Here is a 16,462-nt window from a genome sequence, read left to right on the forward strand (position 1 = left end):
GCGCGCCGGCCCGCGCAGCTCCTCGTCGGAGCGGGCAGGCGGGGAGAGGCCCCCCCTGGGACCCCTCCCGGGATTGCCCTGCGCACCCGCAGAGCGGGGCGATGCTTCGCCGGGGAAGTGCCCGGTGTGACAAGCTCCGGACTTGGCGGGGGGGACACGTGTGTGTGTGTTAAATCCGGCCGTGCCAGGGCAGGCAGGACCCCCAGCCCGGTACCGGGCAGATCTTGGAACAGAAACTGCCAGAAACTTTTGCAGCAACTGGGCAGCGCTGCAGGACTGCCCCGTTAGGAGCAGGGTGCCGGGAAGGACTCCTCGGGTTTCCTTGCTGCCACTCTCACCGCCACATAAACGCTCCACGGAGGAGACATCTCTGTGCATTCGGTGGCAGAGGTATGCAGCAACAGTCTCTGGATTAAGTAGGAGTCATTAAATGGGAGGTGGCAAGGCTTGTTAACTACGGTGGTAAAGGGAATCTCTTTTGTATTCGTGCTCGGCCCTCACGCAGCTAGGCATCCTGCACAGGTCGTCTAACCCGACCGCGGCCCCTTGGCTTGGCTTTCAGGAGTCCTGTTTGTGATAAAGACTTCCCTGAGTACAGGGGCTTTGCTTAGTGTTGACAGAAGGTCTCTCATGACTGTGCTGGATACAGCGGTCTTGCATTTATTCATTGTGCACTCTTCTGTGACTCACTCTGGTTTTGGAGGCAGGGAGAGAATATTCCCCCCATCCTTGTGCCTGTTTACTGGTGTGACCTGTTCATACAGTGTGAACTCCTGCAAGAGCAGGATTATGTCAGTAAATTGCTGAACATCTACCTGATGGGAATGGCTTTTAATCAGGCTACATTACGGAGGTGACATAAGCATGTTTCGCCTAATATTCTCGCTTATTTGAGTGTTGATGGTACCTCGGAAAAATATCCCTCACTCCAGTTTTTAGATAGATTTGTCAAGTCAATAACAGAGAGCAGCACAGTAAAATACGCCCATCACCTGAGTGTGTCTCCAGGCAGGCGGCTGTGTCAGAGGCATTGCACTCTTCCTGATGCATCACCCAAAGCGAATAGGAAGCCAGGCAGACAAAGCCAGACCATCATCTTCCTTGTGGGGCTCCAAGGAATGCAAATTTAATGAGGCTCCTGACGTAAAATTGCATTCCACCAGCTTTGCACATTTCTGCCAGTGATGGAGGTTTCTGCAGAGAAGGTGATGGTGAGGGGTTAGCAATTTTGTTGAAAACTGCAAGTGTACAGTAAAGGGAAAAATTGCTTTTTCGAAGTTTGCCGGTGGTGCGAGCGGAGCCCACGCTGATGTGAGGGACAGCGCTCAATCAATCACGCAGCAGAGCCCAGCAAACTGCGGGGCGTTATCAGTCAGCGCTGCGTACGAGCACTCAGACAATAACACGATTCTCCTCGGCCGCGTTTCCGACAGCCCTCTGGGCACAGGCAGGGACGCACGTGGGAGCCCATCACTGGCCCCCCACTCCCCTCTTCACACAAGCGTGCAGCGCACCCAGGCCTGCGATGCACACAGGGGCAGGCAGACACAAAGTGATGCTGACACACCTGCTCATGGGCGAACCGTACCCATCTCCTCTCCGCATGCAAAAGTACATCAACTTGACAGCTTTAGCTTTCAGAACTTGCACATGATTTTCCGACAGTGTAAACACACGACATCTTCCTTTGCCACACACACGCCACAGAGCTTCGCTAGCCCTTAGCTGAACTGGAAGTTTCTCTTGCTGTGTTAGCACTTACAGTATAAACACGAAGAACATGCCTTTTCCTGTCAATACAGACTATTCAGACTGCCACACTCATCTGTTAAATATCACTCCCTGAACACTCAGGGGTCTGCACAGCACTCGAAAAGCCCCGTGAAGGAATACTCACCTGGATGGGAAGGGGTGACTGGGGGGGTTTACAGTGCTGCTCTATGGAAACTTCTGTGATTTCAGTCTCTTTTCATTCTGCTTTGGAAGGTCGTAACATTTCAAATATTTGGGGATGGCAGGGTCAGGATGGCACACAGTGGTAATTTTCATACCTGGCTTAACATTTCCTTCCGTGCCCTTCTGTGCTCAGAGAGCATCAGCCTTTGACTGCTATGATTTCCCTCCGTCAGGCCTCACAGAAGTGTTCAACAAAACAGCATGTGTTGCCAAAATGAATAAATAGCTCATTACTAGTTTAAATCAGCAACACTGAACATGGTTTACTCAGACGCAGGTTAGAACTGTCTACGTAAGCAGCACTATCCATGCACGTAAACACAAACCGTATCAAACGGCACCACCATTACTTGCACATACCTGTACACAAAGGTTTCAGTGCTTTAGTCAGGCTCCGCTAACAATGCAAATGCATCTACAAAGAATTAGCATTATTTATGGCTTTTACTGACCCCAGACTGCACAGGGAAGCAGCGCGCAGACCGAGGTGCTGCGCACTGCTGTTGTCCTCATTAACCACGCAGGTATACAAACACACGCGTGACACCAAGAGACATGAGCACTGTACTGCAGTCTTCCTTCGCAAGCTGTATTCACCAATGCCTGGCCACATGCACAGAGGCACACCGTCACAAGCAGGCAGGGAAAGGATTGCTACTGCACCTAAAGCCATGCCTGGCTAAAGGATGGAGTGGGAAGCCAAAGGAAAACATCTTCTTTATTCATGCTCTCCGACCTTCTCACAGCCTCAGCACGACTGCCTTCCGCACCAAAATCGGGTATCATCGGCCATTCCGCTTGCTTATATTTATCGCCCCTCTTTGAAATTCTGACTGCTCATCTATGCAGAATAAAACTACCCAAGCAATCTTTCCTGTTCAGGTGCTCATTACTAAAGCATTAAATAATGCCAGGCAGGCTCTCTTAGGCCTTGTAAATTTTATCTGGGGGACTTTCAGCTTCCACAAGGTCTATTACTGCCTGATTGCCTGAAAGGCTTTCAAGTTTGTACCAGACAGCAAGCCCTAGAGCAGCGAGGCTGCGTAACAACTGGGCCCTGAACTTCTATTAAACACCATCACTGGCCTGGGAGCCAGGCTGGGAAGGTGAAATGCATACATGTGAGTGGGTACACACGCAGAGCCTGCCTGCATGTCCCTGGAGTACACACAAGGCTACCGGTGTTGGCGTAAATGAATGCATGTGCTCAGCTGTTAAAGAGAAACGTCTGGATGGAAGGGCGACGCTGTGCATGAGCGAGTGCAGGACTGTGGGTGCACAGAAAAGGTGTGGGCTTATGTCTGTGGGTCTGATCTCAGCTACACAAATGTCAGTGCAGAGACAGTGCTCAGGAGTCCGTGGGGTTTATGGTGAAAGCTGAGAACAGAATCAGGCTCTGGGAGCTCAGACCTTTCCTATTTGAGCAGCTTTCTCCAAGTGCTTGCTGTTAGCCAGGGCTCAAAGCAAGGCTCTTTGAATACACCAGTAAGCTTGGTAAAGTGGAGAGAAAATAATTGGGAAACCCAGGAAGGAAGGGCAATAATCCCCAATGCCAGAGGGGTTGTTTCATCAGCTGCCAGCTAAGTGTCCCAGGAGAATGTGCAGGTGCATCCAACACCTCTCAGTTCCTGGAGGCAACCCCTGAAGGATGCTGAGCTGCAGATGAAGCAGATTTTCAGAGGAGAAGAAGGGGGGTTGGGGACAAAATGCTCTGTTTAGAAACATCCTCAGCCTTTTTGAAGCTGTGCTCTTTGTTTCCTAGCGTCTTCCTGTCGGAGAACTCAGACCTTTCCTCCTCATCTTTCCTAACCTGAACATCCAGTTTGACAGAACATCAAGGAAAGGGATATTTCCTATCTGTCCACAAAACTAACGAAGCCACATCGCAAGCTATTTCTATGTGCTGTGTATTTATAAACCTCAGCCCTGACCCAATCAAACAAAATAGCTTCTAGTTACCACTGACTCAGGCCTGTATTCAAACTGCCAGCCTATTATTTCTTACTCAGGCAACACTAGTACTCAAAAATTATGTTAAACATTTCCCAGATGCAAAAACAATCCCTTCCCCAAAGAGCACAGAGGTGAAGGCACACAGCCAGCCAGCCCTCTCTTTTATTGGATAACATTTCTCATATATTTCATGAGAGCCAGATGGCACCATTTGAACAGCAGTGAGCCTGGAAGCCTTCAGCCACATCAGCGAAAGGGAAGCGTGACCCAGGCCTGGGCACGCAGCAGCTCAGCGCTGGAGCCCGCTCTGGCTCGGGCGGCGTGCAGCTGCAGGCCCGCGCTGCCCGCATGCAGCTGCCTCTCTGCGGGCACGGGGGCACGGCACGGCACGGGAGGGGTGGGCTTTTTTGCATTCAGGCAGCGGCGTCAATTTGCACGTGGAAACCTAAATTGCCACTGCTGACAAGTAAAATCCTACACTTCAGAGGGCAGGAAGAGTTTCCCCAGTCCGCGAGCTCTCTGGGAAAGGGAGGCCCATCTGCAGATTGCCTGAGAAAAAGAAACAGATGTAAAGAGAGACAGAGTGTATTCTAAACCCCCGCAGTGTGGGGCCTTTTCCTCGCAATTAAGTGAAGCTAATGGTTTTATGGAATTTGTTTGTTCAAAAGGCCTTCACTGCACCGTTTAATGGAGTTTCACCAGCAGTCCCCAAAGGCTTCCAGACTGCGTTAGTATCCCACAGCTCCCATCCTAACCAAACAAGCCGCCTCACCCTGGTGTCTCTACCCTGTATGTATGGAGTGCATCGGGGCTGCCGTGCCTCCTGTGCTTGCCTTTCCACTGGAGTCTTCAAGCCCCAGGATGTCATGAATATTCATGACATAAACATTAGCAATAAGTATTGTGCAATTTGGACAAAAATATATTTTAGGCAAAAGAACTGGGAGAGAACAACTGAGAGAGAATCTTTACTCCTGAGCTCCGGGAACTACTGAATAGAATTTTCCTGAGCTGTAACTGGTGGTTTTAAAATGCAAATCAGTCCTGGGTTTTTGAGAGACATTGTAAAAAAAAAAAAAAAAAAAAAAAAATACAGCAAAGCTTTATTGTATTGTAATGAATGCGGGATTTGCAGAGCTGCTTCGTGCCAGTGAATGCACAGTGGATGCAGGCCAGGGACTCAAGAAGCCCTGAGGCTTGTCCCCAGCTAGCTCTGCCACTGACTCACTGTGTGACCTTGAACAAGACATCCTTTCCTCTATTTCAGTGTTCTCGTCAGAGGATATAGGGGAGAGGAGAGAGACGAGGTCATTTCTGTGCCTCCTGGTGAGGTTATACATTATAGGCCACTCTGAGGTGGAAGTCAACAGAACAAATGTACCAGCTGTCTCCCTGCAGGGACTGATGAACTGGGAAAATGTTGCCCAGTTCTTAATGGTCTTCCTCTGGCAGATGCTGCTCCACCCTTCCTACCCCTTTTCCTATTCCTATTCCTATTCCTATTCCTATTCCTATTCCTATTCCTATTCCTATTCCTATTCCTATTCCTATTCCACAGTTCATCTTTGGCCCTGTGTCTCCCTTGTGTTTTTCTCTAGGGCTGGTCCGTTCCTTGAGCCCCAGAGTCTGTAGAATCCCCTCTGCAATTGTTCAATTCTTCTTTTCCACATCCACCTGTAGAGCATCTAATACCATTTTACCTCTAGTTAAAGGCTGTCCTGAAATAGATTCTGCCATACAGATCATAGTAGGAGTTGAATGCGGAAGGGGAGACATAACAAGTGACTTTTACTATAGATAGGTTTTTCCAAATTCTGAATGGTATAAGCAAACAATAACAAGAAGGGGGATGATCTGAGGCACATCACAGACAATCCCTCTATTCCTGGACCCCCAGGATCCACTGTGGGATCTTGAATAAGTCACTGGTTATCTCTGCCATGGGTTTCCTCTCCTGCTGCTCCTTCTGTACAGCCTGGTGGTGGACGGGCTTGGGGTGCCATTTATTTGTCCACTGTTGCCTCTTCTTATCCGCTGCCTTCACCACACTCAGCCCCCAGTGTTAGTGAATTCGGAAGGGGAAATTGGTGATTTGTAAACTTGCCCCTTCAAAGCTATACGTTGCCACCTGCGGGCTGCACACGCCCCCCACTGCATCCCGCATGTACAGCGCTGACGGAAGGCTGCTGAATCTGGCATTTAGAAACTAAGTTCACTCCACAAGGTCACATCAAAGAGGCCAAAAATCACAGTCAGCTGGCACTAGCCTTCACTTATTACTCACCAGAGAGAATATTAACTGGTAAAGCAGAGGCAAAGAGTGCCATATACCATTACCAGTCCCCTGAGCCCCCCCGACACCACGGAGGGAGAGCTGTTAACTGAGCTCTTCAACTGCATTTTCACTGACAGAAATGCCCTACCAGCTGCCTGACCTTCATGTAGCAGAAGTCTCAGGTCCTCTCAGCTGCTGTGTGTCACAGTCAGAAATCACTCAGAGCCTTCTGTGTCCTGATGCATTTCAGAAATTATCTATCTGATGAAGGCAAGATCACAAAGGAGGAATACACCACAAAGAGAAGCAGTCACACTGGGGAAAAGTCAGGGCATTTCAGTAATAAAAAGCCAAGATGTTCAAATCTAGATGCCAAAAGGTAGTCAAATCTATATTTAAATGCCTAAGCATCAGACCTGAAGCTCCCATTACCTGTAAAAGAATTTATGAGTGTTCAAAGCTTTTCAAACCTGGCCATTTGTTTCCAAACACATAAACAGGAAAAAAAAGAGCTTCTCAAAAAATGCTTTACTGTACCAGCAAAAAATTTCAGCTCTTCACTGGAAACACAAATCTTTAAGAGGCACTGTCTGGAGCCAAAATATATTAGTTTAAGCTGAAATTTGGGGTTTCAGATCTTCCTTTTTGAAGTAATAAAAATTAAATATTCTTAAGCAAAACACCCTTTCTTATTCGTTCCCCACCAGCTGTGCGGTGGGGACGATCCAAAGGTTTTCCATATTGGCAGTGGTAGTAGAAAAGTGCTTCTGTACAGACTAAGAATCAGAAAAAAAAAAAAGAGGACAAGCAATCAAACTAACCCATTCCCATGCTGAAACACTTTGGAAACACCTGGAAATGTTACCAATTTCTTCAACTACTGGAGAACGAGGAGAGCTTGCAGAAGTGATTATGGGTCAGAAAATTACCAGAAAGCAAAAAATTCCTATAGAACAGAAAATTCCTAGTTAGATTCTAGGTCAGAAATTCCTAGCAAGCAAAAGGATTCCTCAAAATCAAACTTTCTTCTCCTGGTGTAAATCACCATGAAAAATATGTGGGAAATGTTCCAGTGTGCACATAACAAACACTGGGCATATTCTAGCCTAATGATGAATGCAAGAGAAGATGCCATTCAAATTCCACACATTTATCTTGGGTATTTTTCCTGTTAATGTTCATGTTACCACTGTGGAAAAAAATTAATCGTGGGGCGGAAACACGGACAAAATTTGTAGCTGTTATAAATCAATCCCATTCCATTTTGATCTCGGAATGGTAAGCCAGTTCCTAGCAATGGAGCATATGACTCATTACCTGTCTATTCAAACACCCAGTAGCAGGGAGATCTGTATGGTATCCGCTTGGCAAACAAATCTTTTGTCCCCCCTCTAAAATAGCACACACAGAATTATCTCAGCAACAGCTATTTATATATTGGGAAGCTAAGCAGCTAAGTGCTCCTTTCATCTCTGGGTCCTTCCACCTAGCCAAGAAAAGCATCCTGCTTTAGATGATGAAACACAATAAAACCTTGTGCTCTTTTCATACCCCGAGCAAACAGGGAATGCAATCGAAACCCTCCACCTATTCTCAGTGAAGCTTTGTATTTTGCTTTGTGCAGACATTTCCATCTGAACATGAGCCTTCTTGAACTGCTGACGTGGGAGAAAGGCTGTTCTACCCCGTGGGTGAGGAAGCTAACAAATGGTCTGGTTCTCTCAGAGGAAGCACAAAAAGGGGCCATGTGTGTGTGAGCACCGCAGCCCAGGCAGACAGAGGATGTGGACTGCTTTTTGCCAAAGAGGGTGGCTTCAGACTCTGAGAGGCCAGCCCTGACTGTTGTGGTGGCTCCACATCATTCACCAGAGGCCTTCGCACCACTGTCAGTGGGTTTGTGTCCATATGGAACGGCAGCCATGGCAGTGTGGGGCCAGATCCAGCTGTGCTGCCTCCAGTGTGGAAGTGGCCACCTCCAGCGGAGGCTGCAGCCGTAGAACCACTGCTGCAAAAGAGCCCCCTGGTCTCTCAAAATGAACAAAAGTGTCCCTTGGGAGGTGGGGCTGGAGAAATATCTTTTGCAGTTGGTTTTGGTGGCATGCTCCTATCTACCAACAGTGTTATTACTATAAAGGTAAAGTGGGAGGTATAAGCAGGGAAGCAGACAGACAAAACATAGCCATAGGAAAAAGCTAAACTGTACATAAACCCAGATTGGCAGATTGATAAAATATTCTTAGGCAAGAAACAGACAGCATGAAAGACAGGAAGATGGAGAGAGAGATTTAGAACTGTACTTAATACTTCTGTGATTTATTTGCATTAAGCTCCAGGGGTGTGTGTGGCTTGGGTTTTACTTGTTTATTTTGCTTCCTAGACTGCCTCAGGTGCTAGCAGAGAATTGTTTTGTCGAAGTTGCAGTCCATGGGATGTTTCGGAAATTTATTGTCCCTGGGGGAAAATGAGAAGAGCTTCATAAAATTCTGGAAAAGTTCTGCAAGTTCTGAAACTCAAAAGAGAAAGATTTATACATGATGTAGTCTGGATCTCCTTCCTATAGTGAAAGCCCAGCTTTCTCTCCTCAGAGCCAGAAGACCAGAAACTATCATCAGCCTTCCTACTGCGCTTTTCATGAGGACATTCTGCAAATTATGGTAATTTTGTCCATCCAGCCATCCTGCAACAGATGGCAAAGCAGTGAGAATGGCCAGAGCTAGTGGGTGGCATGGATGTGTTTACTTTAATAAGGCCCAGAGATTAAAGTTCCACCAGTGCCCATCAGCAGTCTGTTACGTTCATTCATTTATAATTATTTCACATTTTTCCCTGCAGTTACTTTTTAGAATTGTAGTTATTTGGATCTCTATAATCATCCAGTGTAGCTCACATGACTCTGCCCCAAAATAGGGCATCCAGGATCCCTCCCAGGATCCCCCTTGTAATCCAAGCCCAGGCACCAATCTGTGAGACACTTCAGCCCCTTTCAGCCCACAGAGATAGGACTGTGGCCTTGCAGAACCTCCTCTGCCACGGTCAGGCTGTCCAAAAGAGCAGGAAGGAAAGTGAAAAAGCAGGAGAATACATGGGTATAGGAAGAAGAATAAACAAAAAAGAGGAGACGAAGGGATTAAAAATAGTAAAACAGAAGAGGAAAACTACAGTATAGGACTGGTACCTATAGTCACTGCTACAGAATTTGTGCTAGATGGATAGAAAAGTTGCAGAGGAGAAACTTTCTTATGTCTATTATGAAACTGCAGGAAAAAGATTAAGAGAAAAAAGGAGAAAGTTAAAACAGGAATAGGAGACAGAAATACAGTGAGGTTGTGCAGGTAAAACCCCAGCAAGCCCAAATATATGAATGCTGGAGAAAGGGGAAGGAAAAGGTAGCTAATAGAGGAGCTTGTTGGAACACCATAAAAAATCAGTTGCTTCCAGATGTAATGTGCTCTATGCTGCCTGAAAAGTCTCAGCCTGGAACACGACCCGTTTCCTGGGCGCTCAAGCACCAGGGAGCTGCACTCTCTCGGGTGCTGTTTGTTTTTGATGAATGCTGCTGTGAGAAGTGCATTAAACCCAGGAAAAGTGAGCTTTATTAAACCCTGAAAACCAGGGTCCATCACTGCTCAGAGTACTTACACAACAGTCTGGCTTGAGAGCGATACCAGCTTTCCCCAGGGCACGCAGGGAGGCATTGCTTATGCCAGCATGAGTCTTCCCACATACACTGTCTGCACCTCTTCCCAGCCCTGCAACAGAGAGCAACCTGGGTAGCTGCCGCATCCCCTTCTTACAATTACTGGTGATTCCTATCAAGGAGACTTGGTTTTAGTGGCAGGTTATCATGAAAGCCTCAGGTGGGCTTCAGGAAGTCACATATCACCACTGGTCATCCAGTTTGCAGGGGATCCCTGTGGGTGGGACACAATGGAGTCTAATTATGTTTTTGACTTATGGGATTCAGATCTTCCCAAGAAAGGTCTATGTGCAAGCCAGGTCACTGGACAGGGATGTGGCTTGATCTGCTCCGTGCTTTACTAAATCCACAGACTCATTATGCAGCTCCTGTTTCCAGGGAGGAGCAAGAGGGTGAGAGCTCTCCCTCAGTGTGACTCCAGAACTCAGCCAAAGGCTGATGGACAGACTGAGTGTCCCTGTCTCCTGCTGAGGCTGTGATTTAAGATGACTCTTCAATGTTCTTTGAGCCAAGAATGGTGCCAGCCCAGTTGTGACATTCTCTGCCCCTGAGCCTGGATCCCCAAACACTCCCTATCTCCAAGCAGCTTTTGCAGAGAATCTCACTCTGCTACTATAATGAGTTGCACAGCATGATAAGAATTAGTAGAATCTAAGTTATTAATTGTCTACAACAATTAGACAGGACACCTGGGCCTTCAGGCACCTTGGTTACATGTGGGAGTCAATTACAGTCTTGTATATATTCCTGGCACTTCATCCACAGACTGAGAGCTGCTTCCCCAGCTCTCTCCTCACCTCCTTTACTCACATCCAGCCCACCCTGAGCCAGGAAGGAGAAGGAGTTTTCTTTCCTTTCACGTTTCACTGAGATCAGATATTTGCTGTGGCCATAATTGTTGTAACAGAAAGGCAGAACTAGCACATTTGACAGGCTAGAACAGAAATGGCCTGGACAAACCTTACTCATGCCTTACAAGAGGAGATGCAGAGATTTTGCTGGACTTCTCTCCCTGCAGTCACCTGCTTTATCAACATACCACAATACATCATCCAGCCGAGCCTGATGAGAGACACTTCTCACAGCCAGCAACCACCTCGACTCCATCTGAGACCGCAGTCACCAGCTCTCATGGTGTCGGTCAGTGTGGTCACTGTATTGCCGGTGGATCTGATAGATTTAGAGCAGTTTATATCCACTGAGGACCTTGACAGTAAGTGCTGAGTGAGGCACTGGGCCGCACCAGCTAAGTCACAGTCTGATTCCCACAGGTATGGTAACGCCTCACTTGGGGTTACATCTATAAATATCCACGTGCTGTGCTCATAGGAAAATAGTGACCCTGTGAATACATCACTGAAACTACGCTTGACCCCAACAGGAGTTGGAGCTGGTCCTGGGATGAGTGCATGGGGCTACAAGTGAGCTCCACAGGAGTCTTCTGAGTGCTTTCACCACAGCGGAGTCAGAGCCTAACTGAGCAGGGACACGTGTCTTGAGAATCCATTGATCTACCAGTGTGCCCATTTAATATCTCTCTCACAGCAGCTATCCAGGAGCTAAAATGTTAAATCCATAACACACTCTCTAGATTTATTGCCCTGAGGGCCGTTATGACTTTTGTGAGCTTTGGAGTGCAAAATAATGCTAGAAACAGACGTTATTTATCTGACACACCAGAGTGACTCCTCCTCAGCCATCACTGTCTGCTGTGGAAATAAATCCCTGCTCTGTGTTTAGGAAACAAAGCTATTTCTGTCACACAGGAGACCAGCTGAAGCTTTTGAAAGAATCTGATTTTAATATCGCTAATGTTTGCTTTTTGTTTTTGTGCACCCAAACAACTTTCTGAAGGGGCCCAATTGATTTTGCCTTTCCAGTTATTTTTTTATCATCCTCTTCGCAGGTTGGTAGGAGGCTGGTCACAGTTTTCAAAAGTGACTTGTGATTTGGGCTGCTTCACTTCCGTTATGGACACTACAGTAAAAATCAATAACAAATTAAATCACAGTAGGCAGTATCACCAGTGAAAGAGTGGCTGTGGGCTGTGAGAGGGAAAGGGTTTGTATTTTTTTAAATTAGAGAGAAATTGAAAAAAGATAACATTGTGGCTTCATCAGAAGTCGCCATTTTAGAAAGGTACTGGTATACACAGAATGTACTTTAGCATCCTACATCATATTAACTTGTGACTAGGATACAGTATTGGCCACTGCTGGGAAGTGAAACACCTGTGTAGTACACTACACAGCCTGGTTCTCCCCCATTACTCCTGATTTATGCCATCTAACATCATTAACTTGAAGAAAGTTCCTTCTGACTTAACACCAGTACAAGATCAAAACCAGATTCCTCATTCTAAGAAACAGAAGAGAGTGTAATGCAGTCTTCTGCTCGAGCCTCCTACAAATATTTTCCAGTTCCCCTGAGTCTGTGAGGAACAAACCTTTCTGCTTTAAATTCACAAACCTGTGAGCTCCCCCAGGGCAGTGGGAGAGACACCATAAACAGATTTTAGGTCTCCCCCATGTGCTTGTCTGTTTGGTATCCCTGTATACTCCCCTGAACGACAACAACAGTGTGATTTGAATTGCCCACAATAAGTTCTGGACTCTGCCCATCTCAGTGTCGCAAGTTACTGGCTGGCTTTATACAAAGGTTCCTACCATGTTGTGATCTATGACTGATAAATGCAAACATATTATCTCTCAACAACTTAATTTAACCTCTCAGCTATCTGCTGCTTTTTCTTCACCTTTGTCTTCTTCCTAATTCATAATTTTTCCCTTTTTATTGCGGGGATAACCTGCCTGTTAGGGAAACTTGCAGAAAGGAAAATAAACAGATCAGTATTTGATGTTACGCTTTCTGTTTAGAAGATATTTCTCTTTCTTCTTCCATTGCATCAATATTAACATGTTGATTCATAAGCAAAATAAAGAAAGTATATAAATATACTCTTTTTCTTCTTTTTGAATCATAAAACTCAAAGTTATGGTTCCCACAGCAACTGTAACTCAACCTCAATGTGCACATACATTAAAAGCAGGGAAATTATCACCCAAGGCAGCAATTGAATATGCGTGAGGGGATTATGTTACTGACAGTGGAAGGACTGCGAAAGGTTGAAATCCTAGAGATGTGAAACATTTCAGGTCTGTCTGTGACAAGATGTCACATCAAAAAAAAAGAAGAGATCTCGGAGATCTTGATCTTCATGGACATAAATAGGATTCAGCCTTGCAACATGCAGAACCACTTGACTGGGGTGGTGTTACCTTTATTGTTGAACTCCACTGGCCTCAAAGATGCTAAGGTACTCCAGAGCCAAAGATAGTGCCACTGAGCAGATGTGCGTGCGCTTCTCCATCGTACAGAGCTGATGGGGTGACCCAGAACCGCAGAGAGTTGAAGTGTCTGACAGAAAGGCAACAGGTCCCCACGCCACCCAGAACAGGGCACACACTGTGTACCAGACCAGAAAGCTGGAAGAGTCATTAGAGGATCTGCTGCATTCACATACTCAATCTGTCATCCATCCTGCCTCTTCCAAGCCTTTTCAGCTGCTCTCTAGGAGAGGCACAATTCTGAAATACAGCTTCTTAGAAAGGATTGGAGCCCACAGGGGTACAGACGAAAGGCTGGCAGCATCTACAGGCAAGAGGTCTTGGCCCCTCCAGCTCTTCTGTACTCTGGCTGCCACAGTAAGCCGGTCACTGAAGGGCAGTGTTTTAAGCACAAACTGCATCCCAGGGGACTTTGGCTAAGTTATTCTAATTATTTGTACAATAAGATGAAAGAACGACATGTTCCCATTTCATAAAGGCTTTAGCAAACAGAGTCCACCAGGTGCTGATGCTCCTTTGTGAGGCCTGAGAGCTGAGAACTAATTAGTCCCAAATTATACCCCTGACAAAGACACAGCAAGGAAGCAGAAAAGACGTACACATGCCAAACTGCGACAGCGTCCTTTCAAATGGCAGATCAAATAGGCACCACCACTTCAGGGGGCCAAAGATGCCTCGAGCAACGGGTTGGTATTTACCTTAAACAGCAAGGAGAAAGGCAGAGGAAGGTGGAAGAGAAACATTAAAATGGCTGGCAGGACTGGCTCTCCTGAATCCTCCATGTGCTGCTCCCGTAGGAAAGGGGTTTCCCTCACGTTCAGGCCTTTGAGATCTGCACAGTTGCTCCCGGCACCATTTGCTGTCTTTTTCCATTGGATGTACTTTTAAACAAGCTTCAGTCAGCTCTTTTAAATAAACATGAAGGCAGCAGCTTAGGAGAATACAGCTGGAGTCTGCAGAGCATGCCGTTTGATGTGTTGCGAGATGCAGGAGATTGTGTGTGATCCTACAATTAAAGGCTGCATCACAGTCCAGCCCAGAAGGATTAGCACAACTTTTGCTTTCCTGTTTCCTGACTGTGCAGGGCAGTGCTGGGGTGCTCCTTTCACCGCAGCTCAGCCTTTCCTAAGTCTCCCGCCAGTGCTGCATAGAGCAGACCCTCCTCACCCCTTTTTAAACTCCGAGAAGGGAAGAATCTACCAGTAACCAGCTGCAGGGCAGAGAGGTACCCTGGCCTTTTATCAGGCAGTTAGCAGCTTGCACAGAGCCAGTGCCAATCCAGGGAATGCCCGAGAGGAGGCAGGGCCATGATGCATTAGCCAAAGTAATTTCACACTGAGAGTGTCCTGCAAACAGCCCTCAGTGTTCCACTTGCATGCCTCTGTATGATGAATGCTGTGCAGTGTACACATTTTATGTTTCCCTCTGAAGCGTGTAGCATGGTCCTTTTCCCGTGGCACAGTCCTGGATTAGACAAACCATCACTCTGCTACATTCTGGTAATCCCACAGCTGATCTCAGATAGACTAGTACTCATCAGAAGCAGCTCCTCTGCTTGGACCTGAGTGGCTCTAACTTTGTAGTGGCATAAATGACACCACCTTCAGCTCACAAAATTAGTGACAGCCCACAGAGAAGTCCTAAAGCTTATCCTAGAGCAGAGCCTCAAAAACACTAAAATCAACCCTTAGTCTCATTAATTCCATTCTGCAACAAAGGCATTTCATCACGAAGCACAGAAGCTCTGGGCCCAATTTTGACCTGAGGAATCACACAGCAACCACTGGGGCAGCACCCCAGCTGGTCAGGGAGCAGAGCTGGGACCAGGGATCAGACAAACACCCAACATGTTCCTTCACAGCAACTCTTCTCTCCTTTCCTCCTCTTTTCTCACACCTGTGATTCATTAATCATGGCATAATTTGGTACTCTCATCTGGACAATTCTCTGCTAAGAGGAGAGTTTTAAGTGCTCGGGGTAGTATGTTAATAATATCCAGGTTTCTGTTTACCCCTCCCAAAGCTACCTGAGGCACTGTACTTTCAGGAATATGGTTTGTTCTATGTTTCTAACTCAGGAGCAACAATGTGATGCTTAGAGCAGGCACACGGTGCAAGCACTCAGAGGCAACACAACAGGCTCCACCGGCCAGAGCTAAAACACAAAGCCAGAGTTACTGTGTTGGCACCTAACGATGCAGGTAGTCATGCAGCTAGACCCCAGTAAGCATCCAAAGAGCTGTGCGACTCCTTCCTATTCAGTCAGACCCCCAAATTGATTAGGTGCTTTGATCATTTTGCTAGATGTCTGTCTTTCTGTAGATGCCCTCATACCTTTGAACTTTTGTCCCAAACTGGAGTCAGTTGAGAATGCTACAGACTTCCTCACTGGAGGGTAAGTATTAAATTATTTAAGAGCATTATCAAAAATCTGTGCTATACAAGACTGGAAAAAGCCCAGCACCTTTGCTGACCCTTCCCTTCAGGATTTAACTAAACCATCTCAGCACAGCTCCATTCTCTTTCCCAACCAGCACCTCATCCCTGGGAAATGCAGGTTAAGTACAAGTTGCTAAATCCCCTGAACTGTCCTGTCCTGTCCTACCCATTCCCCTGATGTAAAGCAAAGCCTCTAAGGCTGAATGCCACTGTGGCATGAATCATGTTTATCATAACAAGAAACAAGGAAGGAAGAGAACAAAGGAAAAGGGAAAGAGGAGAGAAAACAAGAAAGGAAAAGACAAACAGAAGAGTGAAAGGGAGGGATATAGATAGACCCATTAATTTGCCTCTGTTTGCTCTGGGATTTAAACAACAAGCTGCTATGTCTCTGGTTTATCTTGGTTCCTCAGCTGTGAAACGTGCTGTGCTCCAGCGTCTTCTGAGCTTTAGAGATTTGCCGGGGAGCTAGGAATGAAGCAAGAGGCTCAGCAAACAGAGATAGCAGAGGCGGCTTCATACATCACACTCAGAGGAAATTCATTCCTTTCAGCGCTGCCCATGGGTGAAATTACATTATATTCTATTTGGATAATTGGATGTCATATACCACCCGACTTGTTATAGGATGGCATTTCCTTCCCTAAGGAGGCTGTTAGTAGCATCCCAGGACAGAGAACACAAGGCACAGGTCCCATGAAGTATGGGGAAAAAAGTAAGGACACAGAGGTGTTGGCTCTGAGCAGTCCTGGCTACTAACTGGACCTCTTGGGGTTGGTGATGGAGAGGGTGAAAA

Source organism: Athene cunicularia (genome assembly GCF_003259725.1).
Source record: "Athene cunicularia isolate RWA chromosome 21 unlocalized genomic scaffold, athCun1 chr21_part1, whole genome shotgun sequence".
NCBI classification, from domain to species: Eukaryota; Metazoa; Chordata; class Aves; order Strigiformes; family Strigidae; genus Athene; species Athene cunicularia.